Source organism: Triturus cristatus, chromosome 1_1 (genome assembly GCF_964204655.1).
Source record: "Triturus cristatus chromosome 1_1, aTriCri1.1, whole genome shotgun sequence".
Lineage (NCBI taxonomy): Eukaryota > Metazoa > Chordata > Amphibia > Caudata > Salamandridae > Triturus > Triturus cristatus.
Genome location: NC_140579.1, coordinates 1,046,620,544 through 1,046,636,513, shown reverse-complemented (window position 1 = coordinate 1,046,636,513; position 15,970 = coordinate 1,046,620,544).

Genomic DNA, 15,970 nt, shown 5'->3' with positions numbered 1-15,970 from the left:
TTTCCTTTTATAGGAATCCATTGTGTGGTTTAAACCAGAAAAGTTTCTAAGTGTCCATTTTTGAAACGCACAAATATTCCTCTAAAATCAGGCGAACTACGAATTCCGATTTTCTCACCTGTTATCAGGAGAGAACCCACTGCTACATCTTTCATCCCAGTACTGACCCTGAAATGTAATTCTAAGCGTACTAACCAGTAACTTGTATTTCATTCCATAGGAATCCATTTTGTGGATTTCACCAGAAAAGTTTCAGTGTCCAATTTTGAAAGGTACAAATATTCCTCTAAAATCAGCCGAACTACGATTTCCGATTTACTTACCTGTTATCAGGAGAGAACCCAGTGCTGCATCTTTTAGACCAGCACTGACTCTGAGATGTAATTCTAAGCGTACTTACCAGTAACTTGTATTTCCTTCCATTGGAATCCTTTGTGTGGTTTTCACCAGATAAGTGTCCAATTTTGAAACGTACAAATATTCCTCTAAAATCAGCCGAACTACGAATTCCGATTTACTCACCTGTTATCAGGAGAGAACCCAGTGCTGCATCTTTCAGCCCAGCACTGACCCTGAAAAGCAATTTTAAGCGTACTTACCAGTAACTTGTATTCCTTTCCATAGGAATCCATTGTGTGGTTTTCACCAGAAAAGTTTCTGTGTCCATTTTTGAAACGCACAAATATTCCTTTAATATCAGCCGAACAACAAATTACGATTTACTCACCTGTTATCAGGAGAGATCCCAGTGCTGCATCTTTTAGACCAGCACTGACTCTGAAAAGTAATTCTAAGCGTACTTACCAGTAACTTGTATTTCCTTCCATAGGAATCCATTGTGTGGATTTCACCAGAAAAGTTTCAGTGTCCAATTTTGAAAGGTACAAATATTCCTCTAAAATCAGCCGAACTACAAATTCCGATTTACTCACTTGTTATCAGGAGAGATCGCAGTGCTGCATCTTTTAGACCAGCACTGACTCTGAAAAGTAATTCTAAGCGTACTTACCAGTAACTTGTATTTCCTTCCATAGGAATCCATTGTGTGGATTTCACCAGAAAAGTTTCAGTGTCCATTTTTGAAACGTACAAATATTCCTCTAAATTCAGCCGAACAACGAATTCCGATTAACTCACCTGTTATCAGGAGAGAACCAACTGCTACATCTTTCAGCCCAGTAATGACTCTGAAAAGTAATTCTAAGCGTACTTACCAGTAACTTGTTTTTCCTTCCATAGGAATCCATTGTGTGGTTTTCACCAGAAAAGTTTCTAAGTGTCCAATTTTGAAAGGTACAAATATTCCTCTAAAATCAGCCGAACTACGAATTCCGATTTACTCACCTGTTATCAGGAGAGAACCCAGTGCTGCATCTTTTAGAACAGCACTGACTCTGAGAAGTAGTTCTAAGCGTACTTACCAGTAACTTATATTTCCTTCCATAGGAATCCTTTGTGTGGTTTTCACCAGATAAGTGTCCAATTTTGAAACGTACAAATATTCCTCTAAAATCAGCCGAACTACTAATTCTGATTTACTCACCTGTGATCAGGAGAGAACCCACTGCTACATCTTTCACCCCAGTACTGACCCTGAAAAGTAATTCTAAGCGTACTTACCAGTAACTTGTTTTTCCTTCCATAGGAATCCATTGTGTGGTTTTCACCAGAAAAGTTTCTAAGTGTCCAATTTTGAAAGGTACAAATATTCCTCTAAAATCAGCCGAACTACGAATACCGATTTACTCACCTGTTATCAGGAGAGAACCCAGTGCTGCATCTTTTAGAACAGCACTGACTCTGAGAAGTAGTTCTAAGCGTACTTACCAGTAACTTATATTTCCTTCCATAGGAATCCTTTGTGTGGTTTTCACCAGATAAGTGTCCAATTTTGAAACGTAGAAATATTCCTCTAAAATCAGCCAAACTACTAATTCCGATTTACTCACCTGTGATCAGGAGAACCCAGTGCTGCATCTTTAATCCCAGCACTGACCCTGTAAAGTAATTCTAAGCGTACTTACCAGTAACTTGTATTTGCTTCCATAGGAATCCATTGTGTGGTTTTCACCAGAAAAGTTTCTTAGTGTCCAATTTTGATACGTACAAATATTCTTCTAAAATCAGCCAAACTACGAATTCCAAATTACTCACCTGTTATCAGGGGAGAACCCAGTGCTGCATCTTTTAGCCCAGCACTGACCCTGAAAAGTAATTCTAAGCGTACTTACCAGTAACTTGTATTTCCTTCCATAGGAATCCATTGTGTGGTTTTCACCAGAAAAGTTTCTGTGTCCATTTTTGAAACGTACAATTATTCCTCTAAAATCAGCCGAACTACGAATTCCGATTTACTCACCTGTTATCAGGAGAGAACCCAGTGCTGCATCTTTTAGTCCAGCACTGACCCTGAAAAGTAATTCTAAGCGTACTTTCCAGTAACTTGTATTTCCTTCCATAGGAATCCATTGTGTGGTTTTCACCAGAAAAGTTTCTAAGTGTCCATTTTTGAAACTTACAAATATTCCTCTAAAATCAGCCAAAGTACCAATTCCGATTTACTCACCTATTATCAGGAGAGAACCCAGTGCTGCATCTTTTAGACCAGCACTGACTCTGAGAAGTAATTCTAAGCGTACTTACCAGTAACTTGTATTTCCTTCCATTGGAATCCTTTTGTGTGGTTTTCACCAGATAAGTGTCCAATTTTGAAACGTACAAATATTCCTCTAAAATCAGCCGAACAACGAATTCCGATTTACTCACCTGTTATCAGGAGAGAACCCAGTGCTGCATCTTTTAGCCCAGCACTGACCCTGAAAAGTAATTCTAAGCGTACTTTCCAGTAACTTGTATTTCCTTCCATAGGAATCCATTGTGTGGTTTTCACCAGAAAAGTTTCTAAGTGTCCATTTTTGAAACATACAAATTTTCCTCTAAAATCAGCCGAACTACGAATTCCGATTTACTCACCTGTTATCAGGAGAGAACCCAGTGCTGCATCTTTAATCCCAGCACTGACCCTGAAAAGTAATTCTAAGTGTACTTACCAGTAACTTGTATTTCATTCCATAGGAATCCATTGTGTGGTTTTGAGCAGAAAAGTTTCTAAGTGTCCATTTTTGAAACGTACAAATATTTCTCTAAAATGAGGTGAACTACGAATTCCGATTTACTCTCCTGTTATCAGGAGATAACCCAGTGCTGCATCTTTCAGCCCAGTACTGACCCTGACAAGTAATTCTAAGTGTACTTACCAGTAACTTGTATTTCCTTGCATCGGAATCCATTGTGTGGTTTTCACCAGAAAAGTTTCTTAGTGTCCAATTTTGATACATACAAATATTCCTCTAAAATCAGCCGAACTACGAATTCCGATTTACTCACCTGTTATCAGGAGAGAACCCAGTGCTGCATCTTTTAGTCCAGCACTGACCCTGAAAAGTAATTCTAAGCGTACTTACCAGTAACTTGTATTTCCTTCCATAGGAATCCATTGTGTGGTTTTCACCAGAAAAGTTTCTAAGTGTCCATTTTTGAAACGTACAAATATTCCTCTAAAATCAGCCGAACTACGAATTCCGATTTACTCACCTGTTGTCAGGAGAGAACCCAGTGCTTCATCTTTTAGCCCAGCACTGACCCTGAAAAGTAATTCTAAGCGTACTTACCAGTAACTTATATTTCCTTCCATAGGAATCCTTTGTGTGGTTTTCACCAGATAAGTGTCCAATTTTGAAACGTACAAATATTCCTCTAAAATCAGCCGAACTACTAATTCTGATTTACTCACCTGTGATCAGGAGAGAACCCACTGCTACATCTTTCACCCCAGTACTGACCCTGAAAAGTAATTCTAAGCGTACTTACCAGTAACTTGTTTTTCCTTCCATAGGAATCCATTGTGTGGTTTTCACCAGAAAAGTTTCTAAGTGTCCAATTTTGAAAGGTACACATATTCCTCTAAAATCAGCCGAACTACGAATACCGATTTACTCACCTGTTATCAGAAGAGAACCCAGTGCTGCATCTTTTAGAACAGCACTGACTCTGAGAAGTAGTTCTAAGCGTACTTACCAGTAACTTGTTTTTCCTTCCATAGGAATCCATTGTGTGGTTTTCACCAGAAAAGTTTCTTAGTGTCCAATTTTGATACGTACAAATATTCCTCTAAAATCAGCCGAACTACGAATTCCGATTTACTCACCTGTTATCAGGAGAGAACCCAGTGCTGCATCTTTTAGCCCAGCACTGACCCTGAAAAGTAATTCTAAGCGTACTTACCAGTAACTTGTATTTCCTTCCATAGGAATCCATTGTGTGGTTTTCACCAGAAAAGTTTCTGTGTCCATTTTTGAAACGTACAATTATTCCTCTAAAATCAGCCGAACTACGAATTCCGATTTACTCACCTGTTATCAGGAGAGAATCCAGTGCTGCATCTTTTAGTCCAGCACTGACCCGGAAAAGTAATTCTAAGCGTACTTTCCAGTAACTTGTATTTCCTTCCATAGGAATCCATTGTGTGGTTTTCACCAGAAAAGTTTCTAAGTGTCCATTTTTGAAACTTACAAATATTCCTCTAAAATCAGCCAAAGTACGAATTCCGATTTACTCACCTATTATCAGGAGAGAACCCAGTGCTGCATCTTTTAGACCAGCACTGACTCTGAGAAGTAATTCTAAGCGTACTTACCAGTAACTTGTATTTCCTTCCATTGGAATCCTTTTGTGTGGTTTTCACCAGATAAGTGTCCAATTTTGAAACGTACAAATATTCCTCTAAAATCAGCCGAACAACGAATTCCGATTTACTCACCTGTTATCAGGAGAGAACCCAGTGCTGCATCTTTTAGCCCAGCACTGACCCTGAAAAGTAATTCTAAGCGTACTTACCAGTAACTTGTATTTCCTTCCATTGGAATCCTTTTGTGTGGTTTTCACCAGATAAGTGTCCAATTTTGAAACGTACAAATATTCCTCTAAAATCAGCCGAACTACGAATTCCGATTTACTCACCTGTTATCAGGAGAGAACCCAGTGCTGCATCTTTCAGCCCAGCACTGACCCTGAAAAGTAATTTTAAGCGTACTTACCAGTAACTTGTATTTCTTTCCATAGAAATCCATTGTGTGGTTTTCACCAGAAAAGTTTCTGTGTCCATTTTTGAAACGCACAAATATTCCTTTAATATCAGCCGAACTACAAATTCCGATTTACTCACCTGTTATCAGGAGAGATCCCAGTGCTGCATCTTTTAGACCAGCACTGACTCTGAAAAGTAATTCTAAGCGTACTTACCAGTAACTTATATTTCCTTCCATAGGAATCCATTGTGTGGTTTTCACCAGAACATTTTCTGTGTCCATTTTTGAAACGGACAAATATTCCTCTAAGATCAGCCGAACTACGAATTCCGATTTACTCGCCTGTTATCAGGAGAGAACCCAGTGCTGCATCTTTTAGTCCAGCAGTGACCCTGAAAAGTAATTCTAAGCGTACTTTCCAGTAACTTGTATTTCCTTCCATAGGAATCCATTGTGTGGTTTTCACCAGAAAAGTTTCTAAGTGTCCATTTTTGAAACTTACAAATATTCCTCTAAAATCAGCCGAAGTACGAATTCTGATTTACTCACCTTTTATCAGGAGAGAACCCAGTGCTGCATGGTTTAGACCATATTAAAGGAGCAACAAGGGCACCCAAAGGAATTAGACAGGGACCTTGGGTACATACGTATTGCAGGAAACAGTGGTCCCTGAAACCAAACGATAGAGCAAATAAATGAATATAGTCAAAATTGGAACTATATTATAGCCAATGTCCAGCCGGGCATGGCAACTTTAATAAGTAGAAATTCTTGACAGTAAACAAGGAAATGTAAGTAGAAATTCGGTGGGACACAAGCCTGTATCCTATGACTTACATACCAAGTAGACAGAAAATGACAAAACACATTCAGGCAATTACAGTGATGTTTCTTTGAGAAATAATGAATAGCGAAACATCTGATATTCAGATTGCCACCTTCACATTATATTACATACAGCAATATTTAAGGTGTAGGGTGGGCAACAGAGTCGACGGCGTTTCGATCCTTATGAGAGAGATACAGGATCATCATCAGGACTAAATTAGTTAAATTGCCCTTATTTAGAATGCCTGAGTAAACATCGGACATAAGGCAAACGTACAACCATCATAAATATGGGAAAAACAATGAAAATAATAAAAGGGAGGGAAGGGAAAAAGGAAAATAATAATCAATCGATTTGTAATTACATATAAACATTACATTTCGCATCAAAAAGGTACTACGTCAGATCAAGTGCTCGTTCAAGTGTGCATTCCTATGCAGAAGTGACATCGCAAGCAGTTGTTTTATGGCAACTAATGTCTAAACAGAAATACGAAAATAGACGATTTTAAAGGTTACGTTAAAAAAATGTAAAAGACATCATGACAACCGTGGTTAAATAGTCACTAGTTGCGCGGTACGATGTGGACCCGTGAGGCGCACGAGGACGCTAAGTGAAGAAGCCTGTAGAATCCGAAGGGTCAAAGGAGGGGTGGCGGGGAACGAAGGTGAAGAGGGGGTAAGTGGATGGGGGATTACCTCATGTTGCCATGGAGGCAACGGAGAAGATGCCGATTCACGATAAGGTAACGTTGAGTTAAGGATGCGAGTTTACGGTAGGACAATGCCTGTGAATAAATGGAAAACATAAGAAGGGCGAAGTGTAGTAGTTAATGCGTAGGGCGTGCCGTGAATGAAGGGCTTACCTACGGACAATTCTTCCGGGAGGAAGGACACGGATTGGTCTAGTGAAAGAAAGTGAAAGAAATGAATAAGGATCCAAGTATAAGGAGCGGGACATCTGGATCGCGAGTGCGTGGTGGAAGGGCTTACCTCAATCAACTTGCAGAAATGGGTTCCGTGGCCATGCAGTGTGTACGGACGATGCCGGATCAACTGTGGGGGCAGATAGGTGAAGCTACCTAATGTAGGTGTTTCAGGTCATGTGGGTGGTCACATGGTGTATCATGTGACCAGGGAGCAAGGTCGTGCGAGTGTGAAGGCAATTGTCGGCGGAACCAAGGCGCCATGTTGGAAGGGTAATTAAATAATGAGAAAGGTGGCCAGCGGGTAGCGGGACGAGTGGAAAAGAGGAGGGATTCAGTGAGAAAGTGAATGGTAAACGCAAATCGCATATTACAAAGAATTTACAATATGTACATACATATAAATAAAACATGTGATTTATGTGGAGCAATAACCATCAGACATCCAGTGATGGGAAACGATTACCATTAATCACGGAGCCTGGTGTGGAACCCACGGGGGTGTGACCTAGAGTAGGTATTAGTCATTGTTCAGAAAATTGTAGAGTGAAAATGAATCCAAAAAAGTTCATAGTAAAGAGGTCCAGTCCTCAAGGCGATTCAGCCCACTGTGTATGCTTCCTGTTTTGAGAATCCATTTCAATTCCTCTTTGTTTAGCAGTTGGGCGAGATCAGCGCCTCTGGGTGGGATCTTCACTACAGAGATTACTGTCCAGCGTATTTCATTCTCAGAGTGGCCCTTGGCCTCAAAATGTTCAACCAATGGAGCGTTCGGAGTTTTGCATCTTAATCTGCTTCTGTGTTGGCAGATTCGTACCCGAATTTTTTGTGTGGTCTGACCTATGTAGATCATATCGCAGGGACATAAGATAGCATAAATCACATTACAGGTGTTACAATTACTGAATTGTGTGAGTGGTTTACGTATATTACCATATACAAATTCTTTGCAGTCATTGGTAAAACCACATACTGAACAATTGCCACATTTATTATGACCAGTCAAAGAGGGTAACGACCAATGGTCATGAAGGGTACCAGTGTTTGTGGTGCTGGGGAGAGCTGCTCTGACCAAGTGGTCCTTAATGTTTTTGTTTTTCTTAAAGGCGAAGAGAGGTTTCTCTAGGTTCAGTATTCCAGCATTGATTACATTCCAATGCTTTAGAATGCTTTTCCGTAGTTTGTGTGAGGAGAGGGAAAAAGTTGTAACGCATACTATGCGATTCTCTGATTTTTTGTTTTTGGGTTCCAAGAGAGTGTCCCTGGGACAGTACCAGGCTCTTTTGAGGGAGTTTCGGATCAGTCTTTTGGGATAGCCTCTGGAGGTCAGTTTGTTGCTTAGTACTTTGGCTTCCCTGAAATAATCTTCCTTAAGAGTGCAATTGCGTCTGATGCGGAGATACTGAGAATAGGGAAGAGAGTCTCTAAGAGCTCTGGGATGATTGCTGCTGTATTTCAACAGAGTATTGCGCTCAGTTGGTTTTCTGAACAGGCTAGTGACCAGAAATCCGTCTCTGTGAATTATATTGAGGTCAAGAAAAGGAATGGAAATTTTGTTGTGTGTGAGTGTAAATTTCAAACCACCACAGTTGTTGTTCAGCCAATGAAGGAAATTTTCGAGCATTGCCTGGGTGTCATGCCAAATAAGGAAAATATCGTCTATGTATCGTTTCCAGTGTGACAAGGCAGAGAAAAAAGGATTGAGTGGGACCAGTATACAGTTCGTCTCCAGAGCATTCATGTAAAGGATCGCCAGATTTGGGGCAAAAACTGCCCCCATCGATGTTCCTTTAGTCTGCTGATAGTAATGCCCGTCAAACAAAAAGAAATTCCTGGTCAGGCAGATCTCAAGAAGTTGCAAAATAAAAATAGTTGGAACTGCGTGTGGTCTGATGCGTGTCTCTAAAGTTTCTTCAATAACGAGCAATGCATCTCGTTGGGGGATGTTAGTGTAAAGAGACTCCACATCGAGAGTGCAGAGTGTATCTGTAGAGGGATCAAAACTCTGGTTTTCTACCAATGTAATCATCTGCATGCTGTCTCTGACATAATATGGTGTAGATGGGACGAACTCCTTTATGAAAAAATCTACATACAAGCCCAATGGCTCTAGAATGGAGCCGCAACCGGAGACGATAGGGCGTCCAGGGGGGTGTTCAGTGTCCTTGTGGATTTTGGGTAGGGTGTAAATAACTGGTATCCGAGGGGCCTTAGCATTCAAAAACTGGTATTCGAGTTTAGAAAGGAAACCTTCGTCTAGGCCAGATTTGGTGGTTTGTTGGATCATTTGTTTGAGTTCATTAGTGGGGTTAGTGGGTAGTCTACAGTAGTGATCTGTATTCCCTAGCTGTCTTAATATTTCGTTTTTGTAGGTAATGGTTTCCTGGAGTACTATCCCTCCCCCTTTATCAGCAGGTTTGATGACTATCGTGTTGTTATTCTTAAGAGTCTGAAGTGCTGATTTTTCTGCCAGTGAGATATTGTAAGGTATATAGTGGTGTTCTTTGGCCAGTTGTGTCAGGTCATTTAACACCAATTTTTCAAAGGTGGAAATCTCCGGTGGGACCATATTGGCCGACGGGGAGAAAGTGGAAGGAGGCCTCAAAGGAGTATTGGGTGCTTTCGATGAAAAAGGATTTAGCAGGAAATAGCTGTGTAATCTCAGTTTGCGAAAAAATCTCAAGACTTCTGTTTGTAGGTCGAGAAAATTAGTTTTTGTGATGGGTACGAATGACAAACCCTTGCTAAGTATCGATAATTCTGAGTCATCCAAGTGGTGTTCAGTGAGATTGAATATAGGGAGTGAGAGATTGGATTGTATCTGGGTGAGGGAGGTGGTGGTGTCCGTGTGCTCAGATTGGTCTACCAGCGGTAGTAATTGCGTCGGGTTTGCCGTTCGCCTGGTTGGTTTTGCCAATGGGCACGTTTCAGACCCCCTCTCCTTGGTGGCTCGTGCTGGCCACGTCCTAAAAAAGAGGTTGAAGGTTGTGGATTAACTGGTGTTCTATTGGCACTACTAGTCCCTTCGCCTGGGTCTGAGCTATCAGAGGATTCTACAGAAGTGTCAGAGAATCCAACTAGAGTTTGTCCTCTGTTGAAACGTCCCCAGGGGCGGTTGTTGCGTTGGTTATTATAGGATCGATTAACGTAGAAATCTTTGGTGAGATAGGGATAAGTACGTTCAGTAGAATAGCTCTTAATATCTTTCTTTACTTTGGTAGATTTCTTATTCTGTTCTATTCTATAGAATTCTTCCACTGTTTTTTGAACTTGTTCCAACAGCTGCTTACTGTCAGAAATCGTGTCGTTGCTTGTTATTTGTCGTTCAATATCTGTTATCTCTTCAAGTAGTTTTTTAAGTTCCTCTGTGGCTATGTCGATACCTAGGACCATCCAGTGCCTAGAGCACGTTGTGCTAATGTAGCTAAAATTTGTGATATATTTGGGAATGTCGGTGAAAATTCCAGGTATGTTCCTGACTTGGAGGCCTGCGGGGATAATATCAGCTTTTAAATACTCTGTGAGCATTCGTATCGTAAGTTGTAGCCTGACTGATTTCTTTTTCGTTTTCTCTAATTGTTCTGGTAATGTGGAGCCAGTTTCTTGAGGAGCATTGGCGGAGTCAGAAAAGAGGGAAGGACCTTCTAAAATCTTTTTAATGTATTCATCGGTGTATAAAGGTGCGTGATCTGACATGACACGAAGTGATGCGAGGGAAAAAGGGGAGACAGTTAAGGATATGGTAGTCGGTAGGGAAGGAAAGTGACCCACTATCTAAACAAGAAGGGGAATAGGACCATAAGCCCTTGCAATCCAGCGATTGCGCTTACTATATTAAAGGAGCAACAAGGGCACCCAAAGGAATTAGACAGGGACCTTGGGTAGATACGTATTGCAGGAAACAGTGGTCCCTGAAACCAAACGATAGAGCAAATAAATGAATATAGTCAAAATTGGAACTATATTATAGCCAATGTCCAGCCGGGCATGGCAACTTTAATAAGTAGAAATTCTTGACAGTAAACAAGGAAATGTAAGTAGAAATTCGGTGGGACACAAGCCTGTATCCTATGACTTACATACCAAGTAGACAGAAAATGACAAAACACATTCAGGCAATTACAGTGATGTTTCTTTGCTCTATCGTTTGGTTTCAGGGACCACTGTTTCCTGCAATGCATGGTTTAGACCAGCACTGACTCTGAAAAGTAATTCTAAGCGTACTTACCAATAACTTGTATTTCCTTCCATAGGAATCCATTGTGTGGTTTTCACCAGAAAAGTTTCTAAGTGTTCATTTTTGAAACGTACAAATATGCCTCTAAAATCAGCCGAACAACGAATTCCGATTTACTCACCTGTTATCAGAAGAGAACCCGCTGCTACATCTTTCAGCCCAGTACAGACCCTGAAAAGTAATTCTAAGCGTACTTACCAGTAACTTGTTTTTCCTTCCATAGGAATACATTGTGTGGTTTTCACCAGAAAAGTTTCTAAGTGTCCAATTTTGAAAGGTACAAATATTCCTCTAAAATCACCCGAACAACGAATTCCGATTTACTCACCTGTTATCAGGAGAGAACCCGCTGCTACATCTTTCAGCCCAGTACAGACCCTGAAAAGTAATTCTAAGCGTACTTACCAGTAACTTGTTTTTCCTTCCATAGGAATCCATTGTGTGGTTTTCACCAGAAAAATTTCTAACTGTCCATTTTTGAAACGTACAAATATTCCTCTAAAATCAGCTGAAGTACGAATTCTGATTTACTCACCTTTTATCAGGAGAGAACCCGGTGCTGCATCTTTTAGACCAGCACTGACGCTGAAAAGTAAATCTAAGCGTACTTACCAGTACTTGTATTTCCTTCCATAGGAATCCATTGTGTGGTTTTCACCAGAAAAGTTTCCAAGTGTCCATTTTTGAAACGTACAAATATTCCTATAAAATCAGTCGAACTACAAATTCCGATTTACTCACTTGTTATCAGGAGAGAACCCAGTGCTGCATGGTTTAGACCAGCACTGAATCTGAAAAGTAATTCTAAGCGTACTTACCAATAACTTGTATTTCCTTCCATAGGAATCCATTGTGTGGTTTTTACCAGAAAAGTTTCTAAGTGTCCATTTTTGAAACATACAAATATTCCTTTAAAATCAGCCGAACAACGAATTCCGATTTACTCACCTGTTATCAGGAGAGAACCCACTGCTAAATCTTTCAGCCCAGTACTGACCCTGAAAAGTAATTCTAAGCGTACTTACCAGTAACTTGTTTTTCCTTCCATAGGAATCCATTGTGTGGTTTTCACCAGAAAAGTTTCTAAGTGTCCAATTTTGAAAGGTACAAATATTTCTCTAAAATCAGCCAAACTACGAATTCCGATTTACTCATCTGTTATCAGGAGAGAACCCAGTGCTGCATCTTTTAGAACAGCACTGACTCTGAGAAGTAGTTCTAAGCGTACTTACCAGTAACTTATATTTCCTTCCATAGGAATCCTTTGTGTGTTTTTCACCAGATAAGTGTCCAATTTTGAAATGTACAAATATTCCTCTAAAATCAGCCGAACTACTAATTCCGATTTACTCACCTGTGATCAGGAGAGAACCCAGTGCTGCATCTTTAATCCCAGCACTGACCCTGAAAAGTAATTCTAAGCGTACTTACCAGTAACTTGTATTTCCTTCCATAGGAATCCATTGCGTGGTTTTCACCAGAAAAGTTTCTGTGTCCATTTTCGAAACGTACAAATATTCCTCTAAAATCAGCCGAACTACGAATTCCGATTTACTCACCTGTTATCAGGAGAGAACCCATTGTTGCATCTTTTAGTCCAGCACTGACCCTGAAAAGTAATTCTAAGCATACTTTCCAGTAACTTGTATTTCCTTCCATAGGAATCCATTGTGTGGTTTTCACCAGAAAAGTTTCTAAGTGTCCATTTTTGAAACTTACAAATATTCCTCTAAAATCAGCCGAAGTACGAATTCTGATTTACTCACCTTTTATCAGGAGAGAACCCGGTGCTGCATCTTTTAGACCAGCACTGATGCTGAAAAGTAATTCTAAGCATACTTACCAGTAACTTGTATTTCCTTCCATAGGAATCCATTGTGTGGTTTTCACCAGAAAAGTTTCTAAGTGTCCATTTTTGAAATGTACAAATATTCCTATAAAATCAGCCGAACTACAAATTCCGATTTACTCATTCGTTATCAGGAGAGAACCCAGTGCTGCATGGTTTAGACCAGCACTGACTCTGAAAAGTAATTCTAAGCGTACTTACCAGTAACTTGTATTTCCTTCCATAGGAATCCATTGTGTGGTTTTCACCAGAAAAGTTTCTAAGTGTCCATTTTTGAAACGTACAAATATTCCTCTAAAATCAGCCAAACAACGAATTCTGATTTACTCACCTGTTAGGAGAGAACCCAGTGCTGCATCTTTTAGACCAGCACTGACTCTGAGAAGTAATTCTAAGCGTACTTACCAGTAACTTGTATTTCCTTCCATTGGAATCCTTTGTGTGGTTTTCACCAGAAAAGTGTCCAATTTTGAAACGTACAAATATTCCTCTAAAATCAGCCGAACTACAAATTCCGATTTACTCACCTGTTATCAGGAGAGAACCCAGTGCTGCATCTTTCAGCCCAGCACTGACCCTGAAAAGTAATTTTAAGCGTACCTACCAGTAACTTGTATTTCTTTCCATAGGAATCCATTGTGTGGTTTTCACCAGAAAAGTTTCTGTGTCCATTTTTGAAACGCACAAATATTTTTTTAATATCAGCCGAACTAAAAATTCCGATTTACTCACCTGTTATCAGGAGAGATCCCAGTGCTGCATGGTTTAGACCAGCACTGAATCTGAAAATTAATTCTAAGCGTACTTACCAGTCACTTGTATTTCCTTCGATAGGAATCCATTGTGTGGTTTTCACCAGAAAAGTTTCTAAGTGTCCATTTTTGAAACGTACAAATATTCCTCTAAAATCAGCCGAACAACGAATTCCGATTTACTCACCTGTTATCAGGAGAGAACCCACTGCTACATCTTTCAGCCCAGTACTGACCCTGAAAAGTAATTCTAAGCGTACTTACCAGTAACTTGTTTTTCCTTCCATAGGAATCCATTGTGTGGTTTTCACCAGAAAAGTTTCTAAGTGTCCAATTTTGAAAGGTACAAATATTCCTCTAAAATCAGCCGAACTACGAATTCCGATTTACTCACCTGTTATCAGGAGAGAACCCAGTGCTGCATCTTTTAGAACAGCACTGACTCTGAGAAGTAGTTCTAAGCGTACCTACCAGTAACTTATATTTCCTTCCATAGGAATCCTTTGTGTGTTTTTCACCAGATAAGTGTCCAATTTTGAAACATACAAATATTCCTCTAAAATCAGCCGAACTACTAATTCCGATTTACTCACCTGTGATCAGGAGAGAACTCAGTGCTGCATCTTTAATCCCAGCACTGACCCTGAAAAGTAATTCTAAGCGTAATTACCAGTAACTTGTATTTCCTTCCATAGGAATTAATTGTGTGGTTTTCACCAGAAAAGTTTCTGTGTCCATTTTTGAAACATACAAATATTCCTCTAAAATCAGCTGAAGTACGAATTCTGATTTACTCACCTGTTATCAGGAGAGAACCCAGTGCTCCATCTTTAAGTCCAACACTGAACCTGAAAAGTAATTCTAAGTGTACTTACCAGTAACTTGTATTTCATTCCATAGGAATCCATTGTGTGGTTTTGAGCAGAAAAGTTTCTAAGTGTCCATTTTTGAAACGTACAAATATTTCTCTAAAATGAGCTGAACTACGAATTCCGATTTACTCTCCTGTTATTAGGAGATAACCCAGTGCTGCATCTTTCAGCCCAGCACTGACCCTGACAAGTAATTCTAAGTGTACTTACCAGTAACTTGTATTTCCTTGCATAGGAATCCATTGTGTGATTTTCACCAGAAAAGTTTCTATGTCCATTTTTGAAACTTACAAATATTCCTCTAAAATCTGCCGAAGTACGAATTCTGATTTACTCTCCTGTTATCAGGAGATAACCCACTGCTGCATCTTTCAGGCCAGTACTGACCCTGAAAAGTAATTCTAAGCGTACTTACCAGTAACTTGTATTTCGATGCATCGGAATCCATTGTGTGGTTTTCACCAGAAAAGTTTCTTAGTGTCCAATTTTGATACATACAAATATTCCTCTAAAATTAGCCGAACTAAGAATTCTGATTTACTCACCTGTTATCAGGAGAGAACCCAGTGCTGCATCTTTTAGAACAGCACTGACCCTGAAAAGTAATTTTAAGCGTACTTACCAGTAACTTGTATTTCTTTCCATAGAAATCCATTGTGTGGTTTTCACCAGAAAAGTTTCTGTGTCCATTTTTGAAATGCACAAATATTCCTTTAATATCAGCCGAACTACAAATTCCGATTTACTCACCTGTTATCAGGAGAGATCCCAGTGCTGCATCTTTTAGACCAGCACTGACTCTGAAAAGTAATTCTAAGCGTACTTACCAGTAACTTATATTTCCTTCCATAGGAATCCATTGTGTGGTTTTCAGCAGAACATTTTCTGTGTCCATTTTTGAAACGTACAAATATTCCTCTAAGATCAGCCGAACTAGGAATTCCGATTTACTCACCTGTTATCAGGAGAGAACCCAGTGCTGCATCTTTTAGTCCAGCACTGACCCTGAAAAGTAATTCTAAGCGTACTTTCCAGTAACTTGTATTTCCTTCCATAGGAATCCATTGTGTGGTTTTCACCAGAAAAGTTTCTAAGTGTCCATTTTTGAAACTTACAAATATTCCTCTAAAATCAGCCGAAGTACGAATTCTGATTTACTCATCTTTTATCAGGAGAGAACCCAGTGCTGCATCTTTTAGACCAGCACTGACGCTGAAAAGTAATTCTAAGAGTACTTACCAGTAACTTGTATTTCATTCCGTAGGAATCCATTGTGTGGTTTTCACCAGAAAAGTTTCTAAGTGTCCATTTTTGAAACGTACAAATATGCCTCTAAAATCAGCCAAACAACGAATTCCGATTTACTCACCTGTTATCAGGAGAGAACCCGCTGCTACATCTTTCAGCCCAGTACAGACC